Source organism: Centrocercus urophasianus, unplaced genomic scaffold (genome assembly GCF_019232065.1).
Source record: "Centrocercus urophasianus isolate 14NV4802_14NV808 unplaced genomic scaffold, USGS_Curo_1.0 seq_13, whole genome shotgun sequence".
In the NCBI taxonomy this organism is placed as follows: Eukaryota; Metazoa; Chordata; class Aves; order Galliformes; family Phasianidae; genus Centrocercus; species Centrocercus urophasianus.
In genome coordinates this window covers 25922818-25928844 of record NW_024884475.1, presented here as the reverse complement: position 1 = coordinate 25928844, position 6027 = coordinate 25922818, and the positions used below count along the sequence as shown (strand labels likewise).

General features: G+C 34.7%; 1 protein-coding gene across 1 annotated transcript in view; it reads left to right on the top strand.

The window, feature by feature from the left end:
* The first annotated feature begins 1517 nt into the window (after positions 1-1517).
* The window catches only part of DLC1 (DLC1 Rho GTPase activating protein), a 214852-nt gene continuing 210342 nt past the window's right edge, over positions 1518-6027 (top strand). Inside the window, exons 1-3 of the mRNA XM_042812287.1 lie at positions 1518-1683; positions 1908-1984; positions 2717-2806. The gene's annotated coding sequence lies outside the window, so the exon portion shown is untranslated. The remainder of the gene's footprint in view (positions 1684-1907; positions 1985-2716; positions 2807-6027) is intronic.

Here is a 6027-nt window from a genome sequence, read left to right as displayed (position 1 = left end):
ATTCTGAGTAAATTTTAACTGTAAGGAAACCAACAGTTTTTTGTTTTCATTTTGATTCCCATGAAGACAAATTTCAAAATTGCACAATTTGTGCAACTGCATGATTACAAACAAAATGTGTCTCTTCACAGCCTGTAATTCCAACTGGAATTGAATTCCAATCTGAAAATCCTTCATGAAAATAATATAAATCACAATTTGGAGTGGAGTAAAAGATTTATATTTGGATCTCTGGCTAATTACAGCTAAAAAGTCATTCTGCAGAGTTATTTACCTCTAGCTATACTTATGACTGAGAACCACCACATATGCCATTTCCTTGCATGGGCTTCAAAGACCTTTCTCTTTGAAGCTGCAGAGGTTAGACTGGTAGTCTATTCCTCTTAGGGCTGTCTACCTTCACTATCCATACACATAAATGGTACTGGGAAAAAAAATCAAACCCACTTCCATTTGGGCCTGCATAACTTTGCAACTAACTTTCAAAGTTAAAACTGTAATTTTAATGCTGAAAAATGCATATATAAAATTACATGTATGACAATGAAAACCACATTCGACAAATTTAGCAGACTTTAACACAAAGTTCCACAGGAATCTTAACAAGTTAGCTCCAGATATGACCATATTAGAGAAAGCTGGAAACAGCCTTACAGAGCTGGCTTTTTAACTAAAGAAATGCCCTCAAGAAGACTCATTCCAGCTAATGAAGGTATTGTATAAACAGTTAAAAGGCAGTTGCCGGAGGCTGGTAATAAGTTCAAATATCAGCAGTTAGTAATTATGAAGGTTTCCTATCTCATTTCAGAATAACTATCCTGTTCTGGTTGTGATAGACCTGCGGAACGGAGATCTTCCTGTCACTATGTTCAGGTACTATTTTGTGGAAAGTATGTGTGATGTCTTCCACTATATCTCAAGCTCTGTTTTAAGGTCAGACAAAGACTAAAGCTGCCAATCAATAATCTGAACAGAAAGAGTAAATAAAATTAATCAGATTGATAATTATTATAGTGGTTTTGCAACAACAGGAGCAATTGCCAAAAGGTACATGCATGACTGATCCACCCTGAAAGACAAATTTACTAACACCACTTCTTTCATTAAAGAAGACGCAAAAAATTGTTGAGCTCACCCAGCAGTTCGGAAATTATGCATGGTCATTATCAGTATGATTCACACTGAATTAAATTAAATAAGATTTTGTTAAATTATTTCATTTAAATATGAGACCAGTGATTGAATATGTAGTTTTTGTGTTTTTATTATTAGCTTTTGATATTACATGAACAGCTAGCATTTATTATTAATTGATATCCTAATTAAAGCCATACTAGCCATTTCCATTAGCTTACTCAAACTTCTCCAGAGCTGTCCGTCTGGTTTTAATCAAAACCAAATGGTAATCCAAGTTCTCAGTCTGGAACGGCTAAGAGGAAGTCATTCAGAGGAGGCAGAAGAAAGCAGAAAAGATAAACAGATGATATTCACTAAATTTGTGCAGAGCAGAGGATGTAGATGCTGTGGGTTACTCTAAAGACGTGATTCAGGCACTCTGTCAAATTGGAACGAAGTAGTTACAAGTGTTTTATGTCAGCAAAATACTAATTTGATCAAGATGGAGTCTGTCCTTTTGCTTTCGCAGGGCTGGATTTGTGTGACTCTGGAGGATTCTCAGAAGAGGTAAAGCAACATATACTATTGCCTGTTATATGACTGCATTTAAACCATAGCATTCATTTTCTCAGATCCGGATAATTCTCTTGAGTAGGAATGCAATTTTAGTAGCAAATGCATGCGTATCTATTGAACTGTGTGTACATGCTGATCAGAATAGTACAAGAGCCTTTGTAAGCTAAATTTAAATTGTGTTGTTCTCTTCCTTTTTCCTACTACCTGATACCAAGATGAGACATTTTGGAGACATTCCCCCTTTGTTCGGATTGATTGTCATCTTTGCATGATCCCTGGAGATGTGCAAAATGTATGTATATTTTTAAAGAAAAGAAAACATCGAGGAGGGGTTTAAAACATGTTTGCATTATGTAACTGTAGCTGAGATCTTCCAGTTTGACAGAAATACCTCAGCAGTGTGTTAAGCTGAATGTCTTGAAATTTTCAGTCTGGGCGTCTTTTTCCCTTTCCCCCTCTCTGCGCGCTCGCTCCTTTTCTCTCTGCCTCGCGCACGCACACACACGCTCTCCCTCTCTGTCTCTCTCTCCCTCTCTCAAAGGCAGGAAATACTTTTCAGGCAATCTGGGCCTGGTTGTTGAGGCCCCTTTCACAAAACATCAGTCTGAATTTAGTAGACAGAAGTCACTGGGAAAAGCTTGACAGGCTCGTGCTTAGCTAAGGCTCCCTCCAGCTGCAGAGGGTGTTTTTGTTAGAATCACACATTGAGGAAAACTGCTTAGAATAGAGCAAGGATCTCAGAAGTGAAATCTGAACTTTTATGCTAGCAGGAGCTAACTGGGACTGGGTTCTTTTGTTTGTTGTTTTTTTTTTTTTATCCCTCCTTTTTAAGGACTTTTTTTTTCCCCTTTCTTTCTTATTTTTCTTTCTTTTTTTTTTTTTTAAAACCAAAGATTTTAAGAAGGTCATGTCCAAGTTTGACTGACATTCTCTTCACTTACATAAAGCTGTCTCAGAATCTTCCTATACTTTAAAATAAGACAAAATATTTTTTCTTTTTTCTTTTTTCTTTTTTTTTTTGAAGTGAAAGAAAAGAAAAAAACAGGAAAGAAACAAGCAGCATCCAGCACTACTGGGGCTTTCAGCATTCAGGATCCCAGCACTAAAACTGGAGGTAAATAAATAAGTATCATTGAAAATGTGAATTTAGTTGTATGCTGCTAATCCTGTTAATCAAAATGTGCCAGAGCTATAACAAAATCTTCTTGTTCGTTCTGCTTAATCTTTTAAAAATATGCTTGATATGCTGAACTTCGTTTATTTGCATTCATGTATAAATAGAACTGCATGGTCTTGCCTGCATGTTTTTAATAGGCATGAAATAAGAAAGCTAAAAGTGTGAATGATATCTTTTTTCACCTCATTTGCCAACAGGGAGGGCATTTAGGGCTATGTTTTTTTCTCTTTCCCCACCTTCTCCTCCCTTCTCTTCCCTTCCCCTCCGGCAGTAATGACGATGAAAAGACATTTAGGTAGATATCAGTTATACTTCGGATGGTCTTGTTGCCTAGCTTTTACTTAGTCCTAAATGAAGTTTGCAGTATAACTGACAAGACAGTCCTAAACGTGTACACTCTAAATATGCAATTTCTAGGTATCCTTCTCCTTGTTAGCTAAGGCAGGTTATTTTTAGTAACCTTTAATTAGATATGCAGTTTGGGGTGTGCTGTGCTAACTTTTAGAAGGAAAGCAGGATTCAGCGAATGTCAGCTGGCTAGATAACTTTGGTGAAGACGTATGAATTCTTTTTTTCAACCTAGTTAAGGTTTAACTATTAAAAGTAGAAACAATCTGCTGCTTAAGTGTTTAGGGGGAAACTCAGGATATCATTTTTGACTGTGTGAACAGAGCTGCAGCTATTAAAGCGGTGATTTAAGCATTTTTCACATCTGTATACATGGTTTTTTATGTATCTTTTGTCATCCTGAATATCCAAAAGGACAGCTGTTATTTTAAGTAATGAAAGAAATTCTTTCTCGCATCATTAAGACTTCATATATTTATTGGCTTGTTTGGTAACAGGAATCATCTGTTCACATACATTGAAGATAATTTTATGAAGTTTTTTATTTGTTTTTTTACTAAATACTGTTTTGAAATAATTGGTGACTAAAGAAATGATTTTATGGCTTGAAGCGAAGGAAAGGAGCAGTAAGAACTCTGGAATGGTGTCCAATATCTTCTCTGTTATAATAGACTGAGAACTGTGCTTTACTGCCCAACCCATTTTGTAGAAGAATGTTCTCCATGCTGTTTGAAGCTCTGGTACATGAAGAGCATGGAGCTGAAGGGGGAAGGAAACATCTGGTAGGCAGCAAGTTACTCCTGGATATACTCTAAGGTGAACGTCAGAGTAGTAGTCACAACTTCCATAGTTCTTAATCATGAGCTGGGAGAGCTTTGGTAGCTCTGTGGTGAGACAAAGTTCAAAAAAGAATCTGATCAGCTGAGTCTATGTGTCATTCCCACGAAATTCATGCTGGAACTTTGATTTGCCAAGGGATTTAATATTAGTACCTTTCAGTCCATTCTGTTACTATACTTGCCCCCTGCAATTGTGGATGTATGTACTCAGTCAGGACTGTGTTTAAACAAGGAGATAAAATGATTAAAACAACTATTCCACATCAAGGGGCATCTTCTGTAGCATCTTCTTCTGTCTTTTAAAGGACATAATGAATGACCTCAGTTGACCTCACTTGCAAATAAAAGTACCTGAGATAGTTGAGTTATAGGGTAGACAATGGGATGAAGTCCAGAAAATACTTTCTCATTTAACTCACTTTCTCATTTAAGTTTCTCACAGGCGCTAAGAAAATATAACACACATAAGTGCGCTACGCTCTCATTTAGAGTGTTTATTGAATAGTTCTGAAGACAAATCCCCATTGCTATTCAAGACCTGGTCATGCTTAATCTAATTTTTGTGTTATACTATACTATTTTATTAGATATTGTTATTAAACAAACAAACAAACACCCGCAAAAGGACTAGTGAAAAGATAGGATACAATCTAACACAGCATCTATAGCTGTTGACCTGTTCTGTTCACTCCAAAATGCTAATACCTTTTAACTTGAAACACGCATAAAGCCAATACATGAGATGATTACTTTGAACAATAAAGCAAATTAATTAATATCTCTAGCCTTGAGCAAAACTAATGCAAGGGATCAAGTTCTTACAATGGAAAAGATTCAAAGAGCTCTCCTTTGGTATCAATTTATGTCCTTGCAAACTCTTTTGTATCATGTATCTGTCAACTTCAATGTTAAATTCTGTAATCAGAACACCTAAACAAAGTAAATGGGAATATTTGGGACTAATTCATGAAGACCTTTGTGACACAAAGCAAAATTTAATTCCTTGGAAAAGAAACTGAAAAACAAAAATAACTGTTTATAGTTATTTTATAATATAATATAAAATAATAATAATAATAATATAATTTATACATATAATGTAGGCAATTTTTGAGTAGGCAAGTCTTATAGTAATTCTTATGAACTGCTGAATATAATACTAATTATATATAACAAAATATATAATAAAATACGTAATAAAAGCTATTATATTCTATAAAAATATATTTTCACATTTTGCTTTAATGTGGTGGAAAAATAGAAGGATGTCCATTTTGTCCTTTTTTATAAATCTCAAAATTTTATTCTTTTTTATTTTCTTAATTGTCTGAAATTGAATGTTGAATTTTATAATATATTTTTCTGTTGTTCTTAAAATGAATTTTGTTGCTGAAAATTACCAGCTTTGATGCCAAGCTTCCCTGAGGAGGGCTGTAGCAGAAGCAGGAAGAGAACTTATGAACAATTTTATCAATTTTATTTTTTTTTCTAGAAAGGATATGTATACTTCTGAACATTCTTTTTTCTTGTAGCCATCTGGTTCCATTTTCTGCTGTTTGGATTAAAAAAAATTCTTAAGAGATTTTTTTTTTTAATCTTGGTGTCCTATTCCTTCTACAAAAGGAAAAGGGAGGAAAAAAAGAATTAAAAAAAAAAAAAAGAGAAATTGAAATAGCATAGCCAGAAGACCTAAACTCTGATCTCCTTCCTAAAATCAGGAGACTGGATGAAGATTCTGGCGGTCTCTGATTCTACTCCTCACTCAAATCAGGGTCAGCTAGAACAGGCAGCTCAAGGCTTTGTCTACTTGAGTTTTGAATATCTTCAAGCATGTTTATCAGTTTCAGTACTTAGTAAGGATTTTAAACTTGGCTATCTACACAGGTATACACCTTTTTTTTAAATTATTTTATTTTTATTTTTTAAATGTGTATGTGTGTACAGGCAAACGTATACCTGTACATATACCTG